General features: G+C 46.0%; 1 long non-coding RNA gene across 1 annotated transcript; it reads left to right on the top strand.

Moving 5' to 3' along the window:
* The first annotated feature begins 11,180 nt into the window (after positions 1–11,180).
* LOC128325054 (uncharacterized) lies at positions 11,181–22,657 on the top strand. The gene is made up of 4 exons (XR_008307242.1): positions 11,181–12,406; positions 15,950–18,104; positions 18,864–18,938; positions 22,643–22,657. It is a non-coding gene; the product is annotated as an uncharacterized LOC128325054 (long non-coding RNA).
* The last annotated feature ends 1,516 nt before the right edge of the window (positions 22,658–24,173 follow it).

Here is a 24,173-nt window from a genome sequence, read left to right as displayed (position 1 = left end):
TGAATGCCGAAGGCAGGATGGGGCTGTCCTTTGGAATTATGTATATAAACAAATACTATCCCCGAGAGGTTGAGATTAAAAACTCAAGGCTTAATGAAGTTTGAAAGATTTACAGCTGACCAAATACTTGGCCTTTTTTTTTTTTTTTTTAGTTGCACAAAAAGCACCTTATTGTATTAGAAGACCAGCAGAGAACGCAACATAGCATAAACCGCTGCGCTATAAACCTGCCGGGCTATTTGGGCCATTATTATTAAATTAAAGTTATATTAAACCAAAACATTATGCTGCATATCTTTTTGTCTGCCTGGCAGCCTTTGCTGCATAAATCTAGTGGGGGGAAATTGGTGCATTTGTATTGGATGTCAGCTGCGACATTTCTTCACCATCATGAAATGACTGCACATTTTTAATTGTTTCCCTTACATATGCTTTTGAAAAACAGTCTCCTAAAAAATGTTCTCCTTGTTTCACTCTCTGCTGCATTACAACAAAAAAGGGGGCCTAGCCTTTGCCAGTTGGCTGGAGCTTCAAGTCATTCCAGCAAACCAGCAAGGGAAATGCTTGCAGCAAGTTTTTGGAAGGGCTGCCTTGCCTCGCAACTGGCCCCAGACTTTGCATAGTTTACTTTCATTCTCCACAGACCAGTTTCTTCAGTGAAAGAACAAAGAGAGGCCCAACTGAGTAGGGCGCGCAAAGCGAAATGTAAATGAGTAGTATGCAAGTGCAAAATCTGCAAGTGTCAGTTTCAAAGTATTCTTAATATTATGCTGAAGTATGCGTTTTCCAAAGATGTGGGGGAACTAACATTCCAAATGTAGGAACACAAAGCATATGCCTTTTTGTTCCTATATGGCCAAATGCATCCAACTGCCCACTTGAGCAGTTGCCCCCTGCTTTGGTTCACACTCCACAGCCCTTTCCCCACTTCCGTGTCTTCCATATAAATATTTTCTGCTGGGAATGACATGACTCCAAAACGAATAATGACCTGGCCACTACTACCCATTCGGGGACCTGACTACTGGGCCTCCCTTTGAAAAAATGCTTAGAAACTTCGGTTGGTACAGATTAGATTATGTCGCTACAGATTGTTGGTAGGGCTCACCGCTTTGAGCATATAACATGGATTTTAAACATAGCAGTTGCATTGGTTCCCAGTTTGCTTCCAAGATCAATCAGTGCTGGTGCTGACCTTTAAAGTTTTAAACAGTTTGGATCCTGGTTACTTGAAATACTGATTTCTCCATGTGAGCATGCCCACACATTAAGATCTTCTTGAGAGATCTTGCTTGATGCACCCACCCTACAGAAGTTAGCCTTGCAGAGGAGGGCCTTTTCAGGAGTAGTGCCAACCTAGAATGCCCCCTCCCCCATCATTCTGTAATCCATGCATCTTCCTTTGTGCCTGATCAAGACCACATTGTTTTTAGTGGGCTTTTGGTTTGGCGTATCATCTGAATCAAGAATAAGTTGGAATTTGAATGCTGTGATTGAACTTGTTGAGACTTAAGTTTTTTCAGTTTTTTAATTTTTAGATTTGATTTTAACTTTAGCTGCCTTCCTGATTTTTGTAAAAATGGAAAGTTGGAATATAAAGTATTTAATAACAATTATTTCTTTTAAAAATATTAAAAATATTAAGTACCTTCTTAAAGATGTCTCTATAGGACGTCTTGTTCCTATGTAGTCATTAAGTTTGGCCTTTTTGTTTCCTTCTCATTTGTGAGGGCTCAATTTTTCTTCCATGTGATGTCTCTTCATCATGTGGAATGGTGCATTTGTAAAGGAGAAAACCACATATAATTTTTTTACACCAGTCCTCCTCAGTAACATGCCTGTTAACCAGAAGATTGGTTTTCACTAGTGTTTTATTTGGTGGGTTGTTAAAAATTAAGATCCTACCAAATTTCATCTGAAAAATGTGAATGTTTTAAATTGAAATGCTTCTGTCAGTTTAGATGTTGACGAATGGTGCTTTTAAAGCACCATTTTGAGACGTTGCCTCCCTTTTTTGATTATTCACTCTCTGGTGTTGTCTCCCTTTCTTATGGGTTGAGAGGGAACTGAAACCTTTGGGTGAAAAGGGCAATGTTTGCCTCTTCTTGAAGTGTGCCACTTGGCTTACTGATGCAAGACTTCTAAGGCAGCATTCACATGTAACACGAAACCAGAGGTGAAGGGGCCTCTGGTTTTAATTTGTGTACTCCCGACTACAGTTAGGGTTTCTCTCCTCAGACTCTGATTTGTACCTTTGGTTTGTAGTGAGGTTTGCCTCCTGGACTCTCAGTTTAGCAGTGTCAGCATTACATCCAAATGTGGCACCACAGTCTGCCTGCTCTGCAACTGTAGTTTGCTTTGGCTGCTATTGGCTGCCATGGCAGGGCTGTCCTTCAGTCCAGAAGGAAGCCCCGACAGCCAATTCCCCCTCCTCTCTGCAGTCTCGCTGACTGCAGCAAGGGAGTTCTCAGTGATGTCTGAATTTGGACAGGAGAGTGGGGGAAGAGGGGAGCAGTATTGTGGTTCTGGTTTTTTTAGTTCGAATTAGGCCTATAACACCTCATTGTGCTGTTGTTGTCGGCTTTCTTCTGGTGTCACATTGTGGATTAAGTGGGTGGATGTGTGGACAACTAATGTTTAGGTTGGGTGTGAGTGGTCTTGGAAATCTTCTGCTTCCTTTAAGCCCTAAAAGTATTTTGTGACACAGGCTGTAATCCCCCAAGAACAGACTTTTAATGTATAGATATTCAGAAGACAGGCAGGTCCATTGTTTCTTCAGAAATAACAGCATAAGCACCTTGCCTGAGCTGCAGAATTGCAAAAATATTATATCTCCTTAGGGTGATTCTGGTTATTATGGGTTCATCTTACAAAATTCATCTTTGTGAGTTCTATTTGGAACTCATTCCTTATTATTTCTCTTTGGAAAGTCTGTTTCTCTTTCATACTCATGCCAGTAGGAGCTTGGTCTGACCTAAGGTGTAAAGAAGGTTGTGGTTTTGTCTCAACTCTCAGAAACATACACTACCGGGAGGTTATGAGCAAAATGGCAGTTCTGTTCATGCATTATTATACTTACAGATATTAGACTTCTAAAAATAACTATGTCAAAATGTAATAAAACCAAATAATACTTTTCATTCATACTTCCCACTTATCCACACTAGTTCTAATTACACTGTGCAACACAGCTGTGCCACACAAAGGGAGGGGCTGTATTTTAAAAAAAAGAATACTCATTCTTTTCAGTATTATTCTCTAACATTGATTTACTCCCAAATGAGCAAGGGAAAAATCTCCATCTGCATCACAATATATACAAGCAAGGTCTAATCGATTAGATTTGATGTGTTAATTTGTTTTCATTAAGCAACTTTTTGATACAGGTGAGGCTGGGCACTCCATCTGGGGGTGCTGGGTATGGTACAACAGTTGTGTGTGGCTAAAGCTAAATTGGGTCAATTGCTTGCATTCAGATTGGGCTATGAGTGAGAAACATGTGAAGTTGTTGGCGGGGGGAAGCTGTTTTATCATTTGCCACAATTTAACTTGCATTTCTAGGAAATCCGGTGGACATACTGCACAACGTTCCATGTGTTTTAATGAAACGTAAGCAGTTGCACTAGAGTGCTTTTGCACCAATGCACAAAATTGTGCAAGGCAGCTATAGACAGCCATTATTTCCAATGGTTGTCTATTGCACAACTCAATTTGTGCCATTTTGTGCACTGGTGCAAAAGCACTCTTGCGCGACTGCAAGCAGGTTTCATCAAAACACATATGGAAGGTTTTGCAATATATGAAATGCTAGGAGTAACAATACATCTTCATCTGTGTCATGGTGAATGAGCCACATGTATGTATTCCTTTTCATGTAGCTCTTTCTGACATGTTTGTGCATTTATAGGTTTTTCACTCTGATCTGCTTTCTCTGTAGAAGGTGTCATTCTGTTCCCTCTTGTTTTCCTATCAATCACCATTGTTTTGGTCTGTTCCTATCCGTCATCACATCCCAACATCTCTTGAGTCGGTTTGTTTGTATAATGTCCTGTTGCGACTACACCAGTAGAATGGTGGCATTGTGGTATACTACTATGATTCTGCAGTTCCTCCATTGTGTTGTGATAGTTTTAAAGACAAGATGCAATATTTGCATTATTCTTTTCTCAATGAAGTATTTTTCATTTTAAAACCTTCATTTGTCACATTTGCTCAGGGACTGGAATTTCCTTGAATTCCTGTAAGGAACTTACAGGAACGTACAGGATAAGGGACTTACAGGATAAGGAAAAACTTATCAATGGCTAAGTGTGCAAATCCTTGTGTGTAATGGTCAGCAAAGCAAGCAAACAAACAAACAATGCCAAGATCTTGCTTAAGCTTTGAATTTTGCACAAAGATGAGTATGGGGATGAAAATGACAAAATTCCCTTCACTTCTCCAGAGGAGTCAAGAGGAGCTACTTTAGAGATTAAGGGAAAATCTCATCAGTTTCATCCCTTGCTCTTTGCAGTCTTTGCACCTGAGACTAGATGAGGTGCAACATCTTTGTTAAGCTCCAAACATTGAGCACAAATGCTGTAAAGTGCAAGGAAATGAAGCTACACTTTTTTCACACCACCCTTTATTTATGTGTTTCCAGTGTTTGAGGCTCGAAATTAGTAGGTGCTTACCTCTCATACCAGTGCACCTGAAAGCATTTCTCAGCAGAGGCACACCACCCAGCACTCACTGCAGTGGAGGATCGACTCCACCACTCAGCTGGCCTCCACACGTGTGGAGGTTATTTGCTGGCCACTCAAATAGCCTCTGCCAGCTGAGATCCTCCAGTGCAGTGGGTGCTGGACAGTGCACCGCTGCTGGGAAGAGCTTTCAGGTGTGGTGGGACAAGAGGTAAGCACCTACTAATTTAGACTTAAAGGTGCCTCTTGTCCCCGCCCCCCCCGGTGGCGCCAGCACCACAAAAACAACGCATAGGAAAGCATTTACACAAATAGCATTATGAAAATGAAGCAATATGTGTGATACTCCAAAGTGATTCTCATAGACATACATTTACTCCTTAAAAGAATGGAGGTTAACTGATTTTATGTTCACTTCCCAAAATGTGTCACTTCTGCTTAACTTAAAGAAAATTTACAGTAGCAAAATATGCGTATGGTTTTATTTGTTATTCCTTCTGCCATCTACATTCATAGGAATATCTTTTTACACATCTCTTTCCCCCCTAATAAATGCTTCACACATGGAGGTAATGTACCACAGAGTGATATCAAAATCAACTTTTATAAAAACAAAGTGGCAATGAAAAACATTTGAGAAGTTGTATTAAAGGGGAAACCTTAGGCTCCTCCCTAGGTTTTACAAGTGAAGGGAATTTAATCATATTACTTTCAATGAAATCTTATCACATGTAACTAGAATTAGCTGACATTGCTAGTATTTTCTAGGGGGCATATAGGGAGATAATTCATGGTAGCACATTCCAGTGGTAAGGGATCAGGATGTTTGTTTTGCTTTATGATTAAGAACAAAAACAATTTCCTCAAGAAAATATGTTTCAGGTTCCTTCCTGGTGGTTTTTGATATTTTCTGTGGGCCTTCTGAACCTGGGATGTCCTTCCAAAATAGGTCTAAATGTGATGCTTTTGCCACTACAGCAAAAACTAATCCATAGCACCAGTGATTAGAGATTTTCCCTTGAAATCAAACTGTTTTTCAGCATGCAAGAGGAAGACAGGTTTTAGGGTTTCCTTTTTAATAGATGTGAATATTCTGAAATATACCTTTTGATGCCAGCTTCTACATTCATAACACCCTCTACTAAAACAATGGATTGTAGGTAATGATGGACACCCTGACTAACAAGTGCTGGCATCACCAGTGAGATCAAGAAGCACCAAAATGAGGGCAAATTTCAACCACCTCCCTTTCCCCCAGAAGTGTTCTGTGCCATCCAAAAATACATCCTTGAGGGTCAGACTGCCCTCAGTGACATGTTATTGGGTGACCTGGGGGTTTCAAGGGGATGGGAAAGTAATCTGAATTACACTACACACACACAAACGCACACGCACACACGCACACACGCACACACACACACACACACACACACACACACACACACACACACGAATGCCGATGCTGCATTAGTCTGGAACTTATCCATAGCACTGGAACATCTCACTGGTGCTTAATTAATCAGAATGTCAGCCATTTTTAATTTTAAAAAAGTATTTGATTCTTATTTAAACCTTGCCACATGAACATTTTAAGCTGCTTCTACTGAGCCAGGCCACTGGTATATTTATTAAGTATTGGTTACGCTGACTGGCCATGGGTCTCTTGAGTCAATCAATCAATATCAATCAATCAATATTTTTATTACCGCCTTTGACCAGCATAGGTAAAAGCATATTGTAAAATTAAAGGCGGTGGTATAAAAGCGACTATAAACTACGATAAAACTGATATATGACTGTAAAACTGCTGTAAAGCTATTAGAACTGCTGTAAAACGATTGTGAAATACTGCTAAAATAATGTTATTAAATACTATTATTAAATACTGCTACAGACTACAGAAAGACTGCTATAAAACTATGATGAGACTGCTATAAAACTATGATCTAAACTGATATAAAACAAATATAGGAGGCTAGAGGTATCTCCTGAGTGACACACAGGGGTCATCTGACTCCAGCCTTATCTGTAGATTTTGGAGATTTAACCTGGGGCCTTCTGAATGCAAAGCAAGGACTCTAACCTTGAGCGATGCCCCCACTCTGTCTTCTGAATGGCCTGTATGCAAAGGGTACAAAACAGCAATGGCATCAAACACTTTTTAGATGACCACAAATTGCATGCTTTTTGACTTAATTTTATAGAACTTTTGAATATTTCTTACTATGGAGATACAGAGATTTTTAGTCATCTAAAAAGTGTTTGACTCCATTGCTGGTTTGCTACCCCTTACATACAAGCCATTCAGAAGACAGGCTGGGACATAGCTCACAGCTGGAGTACTTGCTTGGCATGCAGAATTTATTTATTATTACATGGTATGTCCCGCTCATCTTCCAAAGAGCCCAGAGTGGTGTACATAGTTGTTTATCCTATGAGATAGGTTAGGCTGAGAGATAAGTGTGTTTCTTGCCTAATAAATGTGTTTTATGGCTGAATGGGGATTTGAACTCTGGTCTTCCAGGTCCTAATCAAACACTCTAACCACTATACCACACTGGCTTTCATGTATGACAGGTAATATGCAAGAACCCCTGGAGAATGCAATATGGCTTTGTGCCACCCACTGCCTGATAGGTTTTGCTCCAAAAGCAGTGTTCCCCCCTACCCCACTTCACTTTTGCCCATAAGAATGAATGGCAGCCATTTACTTTACTCTCCCTCCCCAAGAACATGATAGAACCGTATGTGTGTGTGTGCATTATCTTAGGACATGATCTGTCCTACCCCTCCAGAACATAGTTGAGGCCTACAAAGAGGGCTATCTATATATAGGCTACCCTTTGGAAGCTGGCACTCTTCAGGGAACATGACCACAGGCCAGTCTGGGTAGAGAATGGAGGGTAGGACTAGAAACAATAAGTTGAAGTTACCAGGAAGCAAGCCGCCCCACCCCCCCAACCCCAGTAAGGCCACTAGGTCCAGGGTCTAAAATTACCTAGCTGTACCCTTGTGCTGCAGGAAGCCCTCTGCACATTCAGCTGTATGCATAGAGATTGTTCAGGTATTCTAATTTACACACATAAGCCGATGTGAAGAACGTGCAAGTGTGTGCAAACAGGTTCGACGTCAAAGGGGAACTTCCTCTATGTGGTGGGAGGGGGTCCTCAGGGGTTCCCCCTCCCCCCACCAGCCTCCTTGCCACCCTAACTGGCCATTCAGCTGGCTCTTTGGCCCATTTGGGCCTCCACCCTCAGGTGTGGTGGCCATTTTGGAGGTTGCTGCACCTGTGCAATGGGTCTCTGCATGGCCTGGGATGTCCTCCAGAATGGATGACCTCCAAAATGGCCACCGCGCTGGAGGGCGAAGGCCTGAATGGGCCGAAGAGCCTGCCGAATGACCGGTTAGGGTGGCAAGGTGGCCAGCGGGGGGAGGGAGAACCCCTGCAGATCCCCCTGCCACCTAGAGGAAGTCCCCCAGAGGGGTAAGTGATAAAAGGACTTTTAAAAAAAATAAAAATGTGATCCCCCCCCCGACTGAACCAAATGGGGGGCGGTTGGGATTCGAGGGGGTGCTGGACCGACCTGGCCCGGTCCAGTTTGGGACTGGTTGTGACTTGAACCAAACTAGGCCAGCAGGTTCCATGCACATCCCTAGAACCTGCTGCCCCTGGAAAAAAGAACTAGGATCACAGGGGCAGTCAGAGAAGCATTTCCTATAATTATGCTGAACTCTGGTTGGAGGCAAAGAAAAGTCCTTTTTTCAAAAGATTGGTGGTATGATTATACCACCATCATACCAGGCAAAACAAAAGTATAACTTTGACCACACAGTGGTTGCACAGGTTTTGACAGAGGGCAATGCAGTATATGCAGAAAATTTTGCCAATGGTCCTCATTGGCTCAATGGTCACGTTTTTGCACAAGCAGGGTCATCTTCGTGGTGGGCAAGATTAGCAGATGGTGGGTGCATCCAGCAGCATTCCAACCAAATACATTCATGCTCCAGGTTTTTGGCAACTACTAATGGCCCAGAGGCGTATCTAGGGAAATAGTGCCTAGGGCAAGCACTGAAATTGCGCCCCCTGTCCAAACATCTGACACCCATCTTTCAGATAACTTTACCATAATATCAGCTGAAAAATACAAATCAAGCTTGTTAATCTTTTAATATTTCAAAAACTATTTAGCAGTGGACATAGCCAAACCAAAAAAATGCTGGAAAACTACAAATTTCTGTATGCTAGGGCTCATGAAATACCCAAATATTATGTGGAGGTGTGCTTGGAAAAACTAAATAGAAGTGCCTGTCTAATTCTCTACTATGCATTGTAGCATCACGATTACATAAGTTTTAAAAATAAATGGAGATTTTGACTTTTCCAAGATACTCTGAAAATAATTAAAGAATATGCAGAGTAAACTGTGTCACTGCTTGGAATATATTCTAGTATTTCAGAAAGACAGTTAAAATGAGATAAAGAGCAAGAAACTCCCAGTGGGTCTTAACTAAAGATTTCACACTGATTCAAAGACAAACTCACCATTAATAGCCATATTATTAAGACATCACATTTAACTCACTTATCACAAGAAGCAAAGTAAGAGCAAATGAATACAATCCTAGCTCATAAGATTCAGCTCAGTATTCACAAGCCTGATTCTCTGTACATAGTGCCAGTCGGAATATGTGTACAGTGACTTATATTATATTTAGATTTATTTTTTTTTTAAAAAAAATTACCTGTAGCCCCTTCAGGGGACTTCCTAAAGGCCGTGGGGGGTGGCCTGCAAAGGTTCCCCCTCCCCCTGCTGGCCTCTAGGGCCTCACAGGGACCATTTGAGCACGTGCGGTGGTCATTTTTTAAAAAAATATTTTTTAAAAAGATGGCCGCTGGAAACAAAATGGCCACCACACTTGCTCAAATGGCCTCTGCAAGGCCTGGCCTGGCCTAGGGCCTCACAGAGGCGATTTGAGCATGCCCAGTGGCCATTTTGTTTTGGGTGGCCATTAAATTTTTTTTTCAAATTTTAAGAAATAGCACTCCCCTTCAAGTGGTGCCCGGGGCATGTGCCCTGCCTGCCCCACCCTAGATACACCCCTGTAATGGCCAGAGTGTGGAGGTTCCTGTTCCAGTTTCTGTGGCGCCTCAACAGCAACCACTGCATACTACTGACGAGCCATCCCTTGATATTCCTGATTTCATTGTACGTCCGCCTGCGGCCACTTCAGAAGAAAAGTATATGTCAGAGTTTCTTTCTCTGAGCCAGGTTGTCCAGATACTTTTCCTGCCCAGGAACCCCCTACAACATCCAAAAATGTCCCAGCCTCTGTTGCAGCACCTCTGCACTACTCCAATCAGATACCCAAACCCAGGAAGAGACTGAACTTGTAGACTGGTTAACTTGTATGTTAATGCATGCATGTTTAGGGTCTGTTCTTTATCCTTGTGCTGTTTTTGTTTGTTTTCCTTTTTTTCTTTCTCCCTTATGGGGTACTTGTTTTAAACAGTGGGGAAGGAGTGTAGTCTTTTAGGAGTTTGACCTCTAGACTGTTAGTAGTCTAACTTACTTGGGTTGTTGAGATTCTCAGTGAGATTCTCTTTGTCCGGTGGGCTGAGTGTTCTCGGTTTGTGAGCAGGGAGCCACAAGATGGTTGCTGCTGAAGTGTGTGCTCTTGTGGACTCCTTTGTTCATAAAATTAACACTGTCTGGACCAGTTGTGGTGGCTGTAAATTATACTTATCTTGTTCTTGTCTGTTTTCACAGCTTTGGGAGATCTTTGTAATGCTGAATCTAGCCAAAAACCAGATTCAGCTTAGACATTAGGAAGAACTTCCTAAGTCGACAGCAGAACATCCTCATGAAGTTGTGGACTCTCCCTCTCTGGAAGTGTTCCAGCAGAGGTTGGACGGCCATTCGTCAGGGATGCTGTAGCAGTTTCCTGCATGGAGCAGGGGCAGGGGCGTAGCAAGGTTGGAGTGGGCCCAGAGACAAGATTTTAAAATGCCCCTCCACACTGAAGCTCAGCTCATGAAGTAAAGAAATCTTAAATGAGGCTGAATAGTGGCATAGTGTGCTTAGTGTGCATAGTGATATATAGATATCTCCTATGTGCCACAATAGAACTTCATCCTAAATTATTTTTTAAAAGGTTTTGTCAGTTGTGGATGATGCAAGTCATTTAATGGTACTAGAGAAAGACATGCTGTTCTGGTAGCTCCAGGTCTTCACACTCACATCAATTTCAGAAGATGAATACAACTGAAGGAAGCCCGGGTGGGTGCGTGGCTGGGGTAGTCAATCATGTGACTTGACTCAGCGGGGGGCCTCCAAGGCAGTGGGCCCCCAGACCGCTGTCTCCACTGGCCCTATTACGCCCCTGAGCAGGGGGCTGGTGCAGAGCACCTCCAAGGTCCCTTCCAACTCTAACATTATATGGTTTTGTGATTCCAAACGCTTTGACTAGAGCTGACAGTGGGGCAGAAGAATCCCCCTCCCCTTGCCTCGTGCAAGTGGGAGGGTGTTTGTCCCAGCCCGGGACTCACAAGCCCAAGAAGAAGCCTGATTGGTTGGCTGGCTCGTGGTGGGCGGGGCTTGCTGAGAGGCCGAGCGTTTCCCCGCTCTGGCCTCTCAGTCGGCTGTTTGTTTCCGATTAGGAAGGAGCTCAGTCCGGGAGCTCCTTCCTCGAAGGCCTTAGTTGGGGGGGTGCGCCCGACAAGCGGGCGAGGCGGCATTCGGCGGCGTTCCGTCGAGGGGGCCATAGTGTCAGCGGTGGCCCCGCTGGTAGGGGGGTACTCCCGGGACTGCTCCCGGCTGGGTTGCAGCTGCAGCAGCAGCGTCTTTGGGCCTCTTCAGCGCGGCGTCGGCACTCGGCTTCCTGGGCGTGGTTCTCCTTCTGGGCGTTTGCCCTTTTGGTTTGTGGGGTATTTGGGGGGTTTCCATCAGCCTGGGTGGCTGGGCAGCGGCCCCTTTTCCGTTCCCTGGAGCACTACTTTGATGCCAACATTCTTTTATTTGTTTGGTGGGTAGCAGGTGGGTGTTTGTGCTCATCGGTGCCCTGGTGGGCCTGGCCTGGTTGAGAGTCAAAAGGCCTTTTCAAGCCTTCTCCTTGGGTGGGGGGCTCTGGTGCTTTCCTGGATAGGATTGAGTATTGTTTTTGATTCAGGACAAGGGCTTGGCTTTTGTTCTATATCCTTGCTACCTTCATTCTGTGTGTGGTTGGCGCTTTTTTTTTTTTTCTCCAACCCCTTTTGGAATCCCACTATTTGGAGGCAGTATGTCGGGGAAGGCCAAGGGCAAGAAAGGGGGGCGCCCTGTTAAGCAGCCCAAGAGGCCTGCTCCCCCGCAGTCCTCCTCGGAGGAGGAGGATGAGGAGATGACTCTGATACGGGGGTTAATTAATAGGATGGAAGCTTTAGAGAAAGCAAAAGCAGCCCCCTCCGACAAAGGTGCGGGTCCTTCAGGTGTGTGGGGGGGTGCCTCCTCCTAAGGTCCCTCGGAGGACCAGGGGTTCTGTGAAAAGCCAGCTGCTAACTTCTCTCTCTAGTAGGCTGGCTGCGCTGGAAGAAGGGCTGAACCCTGCTGGACCGGGCCCTTCTGCTCCTGCGTTACCGCTTCCTGAACCTGAGTCTCCAGTTCCGGAGTCGCCTTCACCATTGCTACCTCCGCCTGCGGCACCAGTTGTTCAGCCTCCAGTGGATACGGCTACTCCTTTGGCCCAGGGTGAGCCTGCAGCACCTACACCACCCGGCGTCACCGGCCAGTGGCTTTGTCCCTGGCCGATGCCTGCCATGGGTGGATGGGGCCCAGCTTCTTACTGGCCCCCATATACACAACCTTGGGTGGCGGGTTCCCCGCCGGTTTTTCCTGGAGTTATTGCAGGCTTACAAGGCGCTGCGGAGCAGGTCTGGTTGGGCAACCGGCCCTCCAGCGGGTCGCTCCCACTCCCGGGGGTGGCCTCCTCTGCTGGATCTGCCACGGGGGTGCAGGCGGGTTATTATCCGATGGGGATTCTGCCGTCACCTCAGCATGCGCCCTATGGTAGCATGGGCCTCCCGTTAGGGGATCACTTACTCCCTTCTACAAAAGAAAAAATCCTTAAGGGTGAATATGTGGACATTTTTAGCTTGTTGTTCAGGGAACCTGAGGTTAAGCATAAAGAGGGGGAATCTTGTAAGGAGCACGAAGCCACCAAGAGAAAGCCGGTCGAAAAGACTTGGAATAATTGGCTTTCTGGCTTCACGATTTATATGGGGGTTATTGTCCAAGCCCAGCCCGCAAGGGGCCCTGCCCTGTTAAAATACATGGATATAATTCACAGGGCGGTCTCCGACTTTGCTGGATCTTCCTGGGTACGGTACGATGAGAGTTTTAGAATGAGGGCTGCCCTTGACCCCACATTGCCCTGGGATGCTCCGTTGCAGGAGTTGTGGCTGGTTACTATGTCTCCAGCCCGGCCCATAGAGGGAGATAGGTCTGACAGTGGGCATTTGCTTTCTAAACCATCGGGGGTTTTGCCCTCAGGGAGTCCTGGGCAACAGTGGGTTCAACCCCACCTTGTTTGCTGGGAGTTTAACTCCAATGGCAAGTGCTCCCGTTCCCCTTGTCGGTTTAAGCATGCCTGCGGGGTCTGTGGGGCGAGGCACCCCAGTTCCTCCTGCCCCAGGGCCAAGTTTGGGGGTTCCGGGGCTAAGTATAGGCAGGGGAGCAGTAAAAAGGGTGGCCCTCCTCCACCCGCTCCGAATAAAGGGTCCTAGCCCTATCAAGGTGAAGGTGCTTGAGCAGCTGTTGCTGGACTATCCTGACCAGTCAGCAGCTTCTTATTTGTTATGTGGCTTCCGGGATGGTTTCAGAATTCCCTCTTCGGCCCGGAGGGGATTAGGCAGTTCTCGCAATCTGAGATCAGTGGTTGGTAAGGAGGAAGTCGTTGTTAGGAAAATTGGTAAGGAGGTGGCTGTGGGCAGGGTGATGGGGCCTTTTGCCAGTCTCCCCTTCCCCAGCCTTAGGGTCTCCCCATTAGGGGTGGTCCCTAAAAAGGTTCCTGGTGAATTTAGGTTGATTCACCACCTTTCTCATCCCAGGGGGTCCTCAGTAAATGATGGCATCCCTGATAGCTTATGCTCTGTACGTTATACCTCATTTGATGAGGCCGTGGAAGTGGTCAGGGGTAGGGGCCCCGGGGCCCTTTTGGCGAAGTGTGATATTGAATCCGCCTTTCGCCTGTTGCCGGTACATCCAAATGACTTCGAGCTGCTGGGCTTTGCATTTGCTGGCCAATTTTATTTTGATAGGGCTTTGCCTGTGGGCTGCTCGATTTCCTGCGCAGCATTCGAAACATTCAGCTCCTTTTTGGAGTGGGCAGTTAGGTGCCAGGCGGGTCTTCCCTACACGGCTCATTTTTTAGATGATTTTCTTTTTACAGGCAGGGGGAATTCGAGGGAGTGCCACCATTTACTTCGCTCCTTCATGGAGCTAACAGACCGGCTAGGTGTCCCTTTGGCACGGGATAAGACGGAGGGGCCGGTCACGTGCCTCGCCTTTTTGGGGATTGAGTTGGACACTGTTGCCGGTTGCTCCAGGCTGCCTCAGGCCAAGCTGCGGGTTTTATTGGACATGGTTAGGTCCCTTGGTCGCGCCCGTAAGGTCTCCCTTAGGGATCTCCAGGTTGTTTTGGGTCACCTCAATTTTGCCTGCAAAGTGGTGGCTCCGGGCCGGGCCTTTTTGCGCCGGTTATGTGACCTGACTGTGGGCGTTAGGGCTCCCCATCACAGAGTACGAATTACGGAGGGTGCCCGGGCCGACCTGGCTCTTTGGGAAGCATTTCTCACTGATTTTAATGGGGTGTCTTTCTGGCGGGATGTTAGACTTCTGGAAACCGACCTGCAGGTCCACTCTGACGCTGCAGGTGGAATAGGTTTCGGGGTTTATTTCAGGGGACGTTGGTGTTCCGCCAGGTGGCCCGAGGACTGGTTCAGGCAGGGGGTTTCCCGGGACCTGACTTTCCTAGAGCTCTTTCCAATTGTGGTGGCCGTGCATATTTGGTCCGCTGAGTTTGCCAACTCCTCAGTTGTGTTTTGGTGTGACAATCTGGCAGTTGTTCAGATTGTCAATAGTCAGACTTCCCAGTCCCCGAGGTTCATGGTTTTGGTTAGGGCATTGGTATTGCAGTGTCTGCGGGCTAACATCCTTTTCCGGTCCCGCCATGTTCCGGGTATCCGGAATGACATAGCTGACGCTTTGTCTCGTTTTCAGTTAAACAGGTTCAGAGCGTTAGCGCCCGAGGCCGCCCTTCACCCGGAACCCATGCCAGCTTTTCTGTGGGAACTTGGCAGGCGGAGGCACAGCGGGCCATAGCGGCATCTCTGGCGCCTAGCACCAGAGTGAGCTACACAGCCAAGCTTGAGGCTTTCTCTCTTTTTCGAAAGACTGAAGGTTTGGCGGAGGTGTGGCCGGTCCCTGTAGAGCAACTTCAGCAGTTTTTGGTCTTCCTCCGCAGGGCGGGGCGTGCGGTATCCACTTTGGGGGGCTATCTTGCCGCGTTAGCTTTTGAAGCCCAGGTTTGTGGGGTTGGTGATTCCTCCTCCGACCCGCGGGTGCGGCGCATGTTGGAGGGTTGGGCTAGGGGGGAGCCTAGGACTAGGGACCCCAGACGCCCTTTTACTCTGGAGTTGGTGGCTTCAACGCTGGGCCACCTAGTGGGGTGCTGCTCTGGCCCATGGGAGGTGTCGCTGTTTAGGGCTGCACTGTTGGTTGCCTTTTTTGGGGCCTTCCGTCCAGGGGAGTTGCTTCCCCGCAGCGGGTCTTCCCCCAGGGACCGCTGCTTGCAATATTCTGATTTATCGTTCGGTGACGGGGAGGTGCGTTTGCTCCTTCGTCGCTCCAAGACGGATCAGAGGGGCAGAGGCCAGACGGTTGCCTCGCGGCGGCCGGGAATATCAATGTATGCCCCGTGGTGGCCCTGAGGCAGTACGCTGGGCTGGGCCCCTTTTCGGGGGGATGTCTTTTTACCCACAGCAATCAGACTCCTCTGACGCAGTATCAATTCTTGGCGGTGGTGAGGAAGGCTCTGTTGGCCGCGGGGGTTGCGCTCCAGGGGCTTACTCTACATTCATTTCGTATTGGTGCGGCCACCACCGCTACACGTATGGGGCTTCAGGAGGTCGAAGTTCAGAGGATTGGACGTTGGAGGTCCGTGGCGGTCAGGCGTTATGTGCGCTGACAGCGGACAGGTGTGGGCTCTACTGACCTGTTGCTTTCTTTTGGCAGGTGCTGGCGGGGCGGCGGTCCCGGTCCGAGTCCTGATGTGTGGCCATTCGTTGGTCTTCTGGGCTTTCAAGCGGGCCAGCACCACCCGCTGGGGATCCCAGTTGGGTTTAGGAAGCAAGGCTTCAGTTTATTGGTTGGGCATGAGGGGCATGCTCTGGAATCAGTTGCTTCCAGCATTGAGGGAGCATTTAGATAGGTTTCCCATTCCCGACATCCTGGTTCTTCATTTAGGGGAGAATGATTTGGGCCGGCGGCCTGGCCTCGCCATCCTTCAGCAAGCCTCCTCGGATTTGTCTATTTTGCGCAGCTGGATGCCTGGCGTGCGCATAATATGGGTTAATTGGCTCCAGCGCAGGGTGTGGCGGGGTGCTCATTCTTGCCTTAGCTTGGAAAAGGCACGCAGGAAGATTTCAGCCGCAATAGGTAAAGTGGTTTTGGCGGCCGGGGGTTCTGTGGTGCGGCAGCCAGATATAGCTGCTCGCTTTCCCGAGTTATTCCGCCCTGACGGGGTCCACCTGTCTGAGAAAGGTTGTGATTTGTATCTGCATAATATCCGGGAAGTGCTTGCTGAAGGTTTGGAGGGGGTGGGGCAGGAAGGTCAAGCGAGGGCTAACCTTCCTGGGTGGCGGTAACAGTGCGGGCTGTGGGTAAGGAGGTCTAGATTTCGGTGAGCACCCTTGGACATTTTAAGGTGGATTGGTCAATTGCTTCCTTGTGGCCTGTGCGGCACGGGAAGAATTACATTGCCAAGAAACCTGCTTCAGGACTTCACCTACCTTTGGGCTGTGCGGTCCGGGGAGGTAAAGATCTGAAGCTGTCCAGATCCCCTCTTCTAAAAGGGGTGGTTGGCTTTGAAGGAATTGGGCGGGAGCTACCTGCCTCTTTCCTGAGCCAGGGTGTGTCGCCCTTGCAGGCGATGGGTAGGACGTTTTGAATCCTAGCCCACGCCTAGGTGCCCGCACTGTTTTTATGTTGGTGATTAATCACCTTGTTTCCAGTCCGCCACAAATGTTGTTATATTAATAAAGCGTGGCCCGTTTCTCCCATTAAAAAATGTCTCTGTGTCTTCTTGGGCTGGGGTCTGGGTACAATCCCCCTCCCCTTGCCTCGTGCAAGTGGGAGGGTGTTTGTCCCAGCCCGGGACTCACAAGCCCAAGAAGAAGCCTGATTGGTTGGCTGGCTCGTGGTGGGCGGGGCTTGCTGAGAGGCCGAGCGTTTCCCCGCTCTGGCCTCTCAGTCGGCTGTTTGTTTCCCCCTCCCTCCCTCCCTGTTGCAGAGCAGGTCTAGTGACTGGTCGCCTATGGGCCGAGTAGGAATTTTTTGCTCTCAACTTATTGGCTGTTGTTGGGGGTTTTTCCGCCTACTCTGTTCTGCAGTCAGTTGGTAGTTAGGTTCTAGGTTGGCCACGTTGGCGGTAACAGTGCGGGCTGTGGGTAAGGAGGTCTAGATTTCGGTGAGCACCCTTGGACATTTTAAGGTGGATTGGTCAATTGCTTCCTTGTGGCCTGTGCGGCACGGGAAGAATTACATTGCCAAGAAACCTGCTTCAGGACTTCACCTACCTTTGGGCTGTGCGGTCCGGGGAGGTAAAGATCTGAAGCTGTCCAGATCCCCTCTTCTAAAAGGGGTGGTTGGCTTTGAAGGAATTGGGCGGGAGCTACCTGCCTCTTTCCTGAGCCAGGGTGTGTCGCCCTTGCAGGCGATGGGTAGGACGTTTTGAATCCTAGCCCACGCCTAGGTGCCCGCACTGTTTTTATGTTGGTGATTAATCACCTTGTTTCCAGTCCGCCACAAATGTTGTTATATTAATAAAGCGTGGCCCGTTTCTCCCATTAAAAAATGTCTCTGTGTCTTCTTGGGCTGGGGTCTGGGTACAATGTGCCATGTACATTATTGAAAATGATGCTGCTGAAAATACCTTCAGCCCCTTTAAAAACCATGCATGTGCCTCTAGTCTGTGTTTTCCTCTCTATTTCAGGGCAGTGAACACCAGCCACAGCTGCAGCTTCTCCTCCTGAACTGACCTCCCCCTGACTCTGAAGGAACAGACAGATTTTGTGTTCTCGCAGTGCTAGGCCTTCCTGTGACCTGAGCGAAAACCCTCCAGCCTCTTTCCCACTAAAGCCACGCTACAGTTCTCCATTTATTTTTTCAGGTGAGTAAACTCTGTATCAAATACTGGTGTCTCAGTTGCTTTTAATTAGGCTTCTGGAATCCAGGCTTTCATCTTGGGTGAAATCTGCGTCACTTTGCTTCAGCTATTTTCAGCTCTAAAGCCGTGAGTTTGCTTTTATGCAGCTAATTGAAGGCACACAGGAAAGAGAGAAAAAAGGGCTAATCCCAATGATTTCAGATATATTATGGTTAGAATATATTTTTTTAAAAGCACACACAAGGTTTAGCTACAAAGAATCACTTTCTAAATTTCAGCTTCAGAACCCAGTCTCCCTATAGGGAAAGTGAACATTTAAGAGTGCCTGTAAAGACACACATTTTTGTGGTTCCATATTTCACTTAGGAAAAGTAAAGCAGGTGATTTGTTTTTCATAAAAAATATCACTTTGGGGTAGTTTCCCAATCCAATAAAAGGCTACCACAAACGTAGTTTAGTGAAACTAATGGGAATGCTAAACAGATTATAAAGCCCATTTTCACAGGATCATCTAGATGTGCTTTGATTCAACATATGACTCTCATTAACATCCGTGTGACATCCATGTGTCCCTAAATATGTCCCTGAGAAGTGGGAAACCTTCGGGAGCAGATTTGATGGGATACAAGGGGCAGCAGAAGAAAGGGCAGTTTGATGAACTACCCCACCCCCTTACATGAGCAAAACTACCATATCAGATTCTTGATGACCTTTCTGTTTTATTTCCATTGTTCTCACATTGTTTATTCCCATGGGTCTAAGCCGATCGGCCACTGCAGGGAGTGCTGGGCAGCGTGCTGCTGCTTGGAGTCATTTGCAGCTGCAACTGGAGCAGAGGTAAGCACCTATTCATTTGTGGTTAAAAGTGCCTCTCGCTGCTCCCCCACCCCTGGCGGCACCCACACTGGCTGCTCCTGGAATGGACAAACAAGTTCAGTCTCCTTTGAAGTGATCACTGCAAGAAATCACTGAAATAAGGGGTCTCCCTGACATTGCCAAAACGGTTTGAGATCAACCCAGTAGTTTCTGTGCAATTGGGCAAGGGTGTGTTGTGCAAGTGCAAAAATTGTGCAAATTGAGTTGTGCAACAATGCAGCCATTACATATAATATCTGCTCTGCGCCACAGTATGTTTTGCGCTTGTGCAACAGTGCTCTTGTGTAGTGATTTTTACATTTGGCATACATCTCTACTACATGGACCTATTTCATTGTATATTAAAACAATTTAACCATGTGGTTTGAGATACTGGTACAGGAGAGAACGATGACTGTTCCTCCCCCTCCCCCCGCCCAATCAGCACCCCATCTTCTGCTTATATCCTCTGAGAGCATATGCCCCTTAACAAAATAACGTGGGATGGAGGCACAGGTAAAGGTAAAGTGTGTCGTCAAGTCGATTTTGATGACATTTGACGATTTTGACTCCTGGTACCCACAGAGTCCTGTGGTTTTCTTTGGTAGAATACAGGAGGGGTTTACCATTGCCTCCTCCCACACAGTCTGAGATGATGGGTTTCAGCATCTTCCTATATCACTGCTGCCCAATATAGTACCAGCAGGGTTTCGAACTGGCAACCTTCTGCTTGTTAGTCAAGCATTTCCCCACTGTGCCACAGAGAGGCACAGAGTGATGTTTATATTCATGCATTTACTGAAGATCAGACAAATGCAGCCAGTTTGAAAGAGCCCCATTCTTTATTTCTGCTGATATTGCACCTCTGATAGTACTGTATATTTTATTGCTGCCAGTAAAACAAAAAAGTCTTCCAGAGGGCATTGCTGATCTACAGGGCAAAGAGTTCCCCCTTCTTTATGGTATGCTGTGGTATGTTGGTCCTAAGGGAACTTGGCTATTTAGGCAAGCATGGAATTAGAAATGTGGGTGGATGTTTTACAGCCCTCAGACATTTCTAAAACCAAATGACTTCCTTAGGAAGTGGGTCGTTGAAGGAACCTTCCCTTGCTGTATGCTTTCCCAAGTAATTCCCATCAGCATGTGCTTCCAAAGCAGAACAGGACAGATATACCACCAGCTGTCAGAGACAATGTTGCTCAAGAATCTGCTAAGAAATCCAAACTTATGGCTTCCCAAACAGTGCTGATATTCCCTATCCTAGTACAAATCACAATGAGAAAGAGGCTCTGCTGGTTCTTTATGTGGTTCTCCTGATAAGGAGAGTTGGAGTGGGACTTTGTTTCAAAGCTTGAGGACAGGCGTAATATTTTTTTTAGCCTTCTCATGCTCCCTCTTTAATCAACATTTTGGGAGAAGCAAGGCCATTGTACATAGAGGCCATACATATGTACAGTTGTAAGTGTACAATGCACAGAGGGCAGGGGGTCAGGATGATCCCCTGTTCATAGAAGGATCTTTCCCAAGTAATTCACATCAGCATGTGCTGCCACAGCAAAACAGAACAGATATGCCACCAGCTGTCACACACACACACACACACACATGTTGCTCAATAATCTGTTAAGAAATTAAACCTCTGGTGCAGTCCTGCCGCCCTCTATGTGATGACTGAATGCATGGAGGGGAGCAATAGAAGAGGGCTATAGAGTAATGTGGCTCATTTGGAAGCATCCTCAATGTGTACAGTTTAGACATACCATTTCTTCTCTCAGGTCCAACTGTGAAGCTGAGCCTTAAAAAATGTTTAGTCAGTGTGGGTTATACTGGGCTAGATATAAGGCTAGCTATATCTGGTTTGGTACAAGGCAACCCCCAGTGGGTTACCAGCTGAACTAAGATAGCTTCCTGAACAAATGGCTTGCTTATTTATTAATTAGATTTAATACAATTAAATCTGCCTAATAAAACCTCTCTAGGTGGTTTACATAAAATTTTTTAAAAACCTAAGAACAACCTACAATACAATTAAAACAGTTAAAATAATTAAAACAATCTACAGAATGTATTTGACTAAAAGCCTGAAGAAACAGGCATGTCTTTCTTAAAGGCAAGCAGAAATGGGGAAACTCTTATTCTGATGGGAACACATTTCAAAGTTCCAGGGCAGCCATAGAGCAGGCCTGATTCACAATTCATCACCTAACGAACCAATGGCAACCACAATCAGACCTCTCCTGATGATCTCAGTAGGCGGGGTTCATGATGAGGCAGCAGGGTTCAGGTTTGAGTTGGATGTTCATAGAATTCACATTACTCACTTTCACCAGATACCCACGTCAAGCAAATGTGGTCTGATATGCTTCCTTAAATTGTTCTCATAAAAATAAGGATAAATTGACTGAGGTTTCCTTCTAAGGGTGAAGACAAATATAAATGTATAAAGCAGGCTCAAACAGAGGATAGAATGTTTATGCATGTTCAGCCATTGCCTGAGAAGTGTTTTGTATCATACATTCATGATATCTTGCTTGCAAATTATCATTTCTTTGTGTACCAATTGAGATACTGATGAATGGAAGAGATAAACAATTTGCTCAGGGTGAAAAAGTGATTTAGAGAGTGTGCTGAAGTTAGATTGAAGTTTGCCAGAACTGCACCAATCACTGAAACACCCTGCATTGCTATTGTTTTCAAAGGCAGTCAGTGCTGATTTGAAGCATCTTAAATTTACATCTCACCAACATGTAGGTAGGTAGGTAGGTAGGTATTTTTAAAATGCATATGCCACCAATCAGTTCAAAATGCCCAGGATGGCTAATAAAAAACAATAAATATAATGCAATTCAAAAATACAAAACAATTCATAACGATGTAGAGATTAAAAGGCACAGGAACAAGAAAAACCAAAACAAAATCCAGTAAAACAAACCAACAAACCAACGGATTAAAAACCAGCTAGCTGATGTGCAAGTATAGCCAAATATAAAGGTTGTCTTCTGTCCTGGTGGTAGAATGACCTTCAATTTGGCATCCCATGAGCCTTCCCATGAAAAGTATTCCAGATATAGTATGCAATAGAAAGTCCTTTCTCCAGTGACTACCTGCCTAACTCATGTGGCCAGGAGTGCTTTTTATCAGCTTCAGCTGATACGTCCATTTCTGGAGACAAATGACCTTAAAATGGTGGTACATATGCTGGTGACTTCTAGGCTTGACTTCTGTAATGCACTCTATGTGAGGCTGCCTTTGTACATAGTTTGGAAACTACAATTGGTTCAGAATGCGGCAGCCAGATTGGTCTCTGGGTTTACCTGAAGGGACCATATAACACTTATTCTAAAAGAACTGCACTGGCTTCTGATATGTTTCTGAACGAAATACAAAAAACTGCCACATATATTATATTACCAGTATCCTACCTATAAAGGTAATATAAAATATATTACCTATTACCTTTATATTACCTATAAAGCCCTTAACGGCTTAGGTCCAGGGTACTTAAGAGAGCACCTTCTCTGCCATGAACCCTGTCACCTATTATGATAATCTGGAAAGGTCCGGTTATAATTGCTGCCAACTCATTTGGTGGCAACTCAGGACCAGGCCTTCTCTGTGGCTGCCCCAGGGCTTTGGAACACACTCCCTGCTGAAATAAGAGCATCTCCTTCTCTGTTTTTTTGTAGGAGGACTCTGAAGATGTGCCTGTTTTCGCAGGCCTTCAACGAAGACTAAACTTCTAAATTTTAATGTGTTTGTATGTATTATGAGTTTTATCTTTTTATGAGTTTTAAACATTTTATATTTTATATTGTGTTTTAATTATGTACGCCGCCTAGCGATTTCAATATTAGGCAGCATTAGAGATGTGCAAAAAATTTCGGGCACAGATTGATCTGTGCCCGAAATGAGCAATTTCGGGTGATTCGGGGCCGAACCGAATCACCCCCGATGTCCCCCGATATTTTTAGGGGCCAAGCCAAATCACCCGAATTTCGGGCCTGAAAAATTCGGGTGATTCGACTCATGGCCGATTTGGGGGGATTTTTTGAAGTTTTAGTGACTTTGGGGCAGTTTGGGGGCATAGAATGGGATCTGGGCAAAAAGAGTGGGGTGGGGTGGTAGTGCCTAATGGGTGCAGGCTACCACCCCAATTTCAGGGGGATTGGGCAAAGGGGTGATTTTTGGGAAATTTCTGAAGTTTTTGTGTCTTTGGGGCAGTTTGGGGCAGATTGGGGCAGAAAGTGGGCCTGGGGCAGAAGAGTGGGGTGGGGTGGTAGTGCCTAATGGGTGGAGGCTACCACCCCAATTTAAGGGGGATTGGACAAAGGGGTGATTTTTTGGGAATTTTTGAAGTTTTTGTGTCTTTGGGGCAGATTGGGGGCAGAAAGTGGATCTGCCCCAAAAGAGTGGGCTGGGCTGGTAGATAGTGCCTAATGGGTGGAGGCTACCACCCGTCCCCAATTTCAGAGTGATTGGCCAGAGGGCTGAATTTTGTTGATTTTCTGAGGTTTTTCTTCATAAAGTGCAGTGTGGTAGATTGATTCATTCATCATATTCATAGTAAATGCGAGTGTGAAAAAGTGAAAGTGGGGTCATGAGAGTTCTTTAATTGAAAAAAATCTCATTTGCTATCATTGAATGAGAATTCACACCTCAGAAAATAAGAGAATAACATCCCTTCAGAAAAACTTCAATTAATTATCATCAGCAACCCATGTGCTGACTACCCATTTTGACTACCCAGGTCTTTGAAATGAAACACTGCTTCTTCTTGAACATGTTTATAGAACCATGTTTTGGAAAGTAATGGTAATTTTTTGGCAGACAGCATGGTAAGCTATTGTGTTGTTCCTTTCCTAAACACCCTCACTGTTGTACAAAAATTGCCCTCACTGACCCTTCAACTATGAAGCAACTTTCCCTGAAGTTAATGTGGTAAGCAGCCTCTCCACCCCTCACACATACGCACTTCTTGAATAAAGTTTTCCAGGAAATTCTTAGCTGGTGTAGATTTCAACTGAGAATTTAGTTCCCATTATACAAATAAACAAAAGGGATAGAGACGTAGCTCGTTCCAGAGCATATTTAGTACTGACCCAGCCAACAGCATGCAAGCAACCATTGCAGGACTTGGAGAGATTTTCTCTGGAGAAACTGCAACTCATGATGAGAAATTACTCCTAATTTCTGATGCATGTTTTGCAGAGTAGGGGA

Source organism: Hemicordylus capensis, chromosome 4 (assembly GCF_027244095.1).
Source record: "Hemicordylus capensis ecotype Gifberg chromosome 4, rHemCap1.1.pri, whole genome shotgun sequence".
NCBI classification, from domain to species: Eukaryota; Metazoa; Chordata; class Lepidosauria; order Squamata; family Cordylidae; genus Hemicordylus; species Hemicordylus capensis.
Note: the sequence above shows the minus strand (reverse complement) of the source record. Positions and strands in the feature narration are given on the sequence as shown.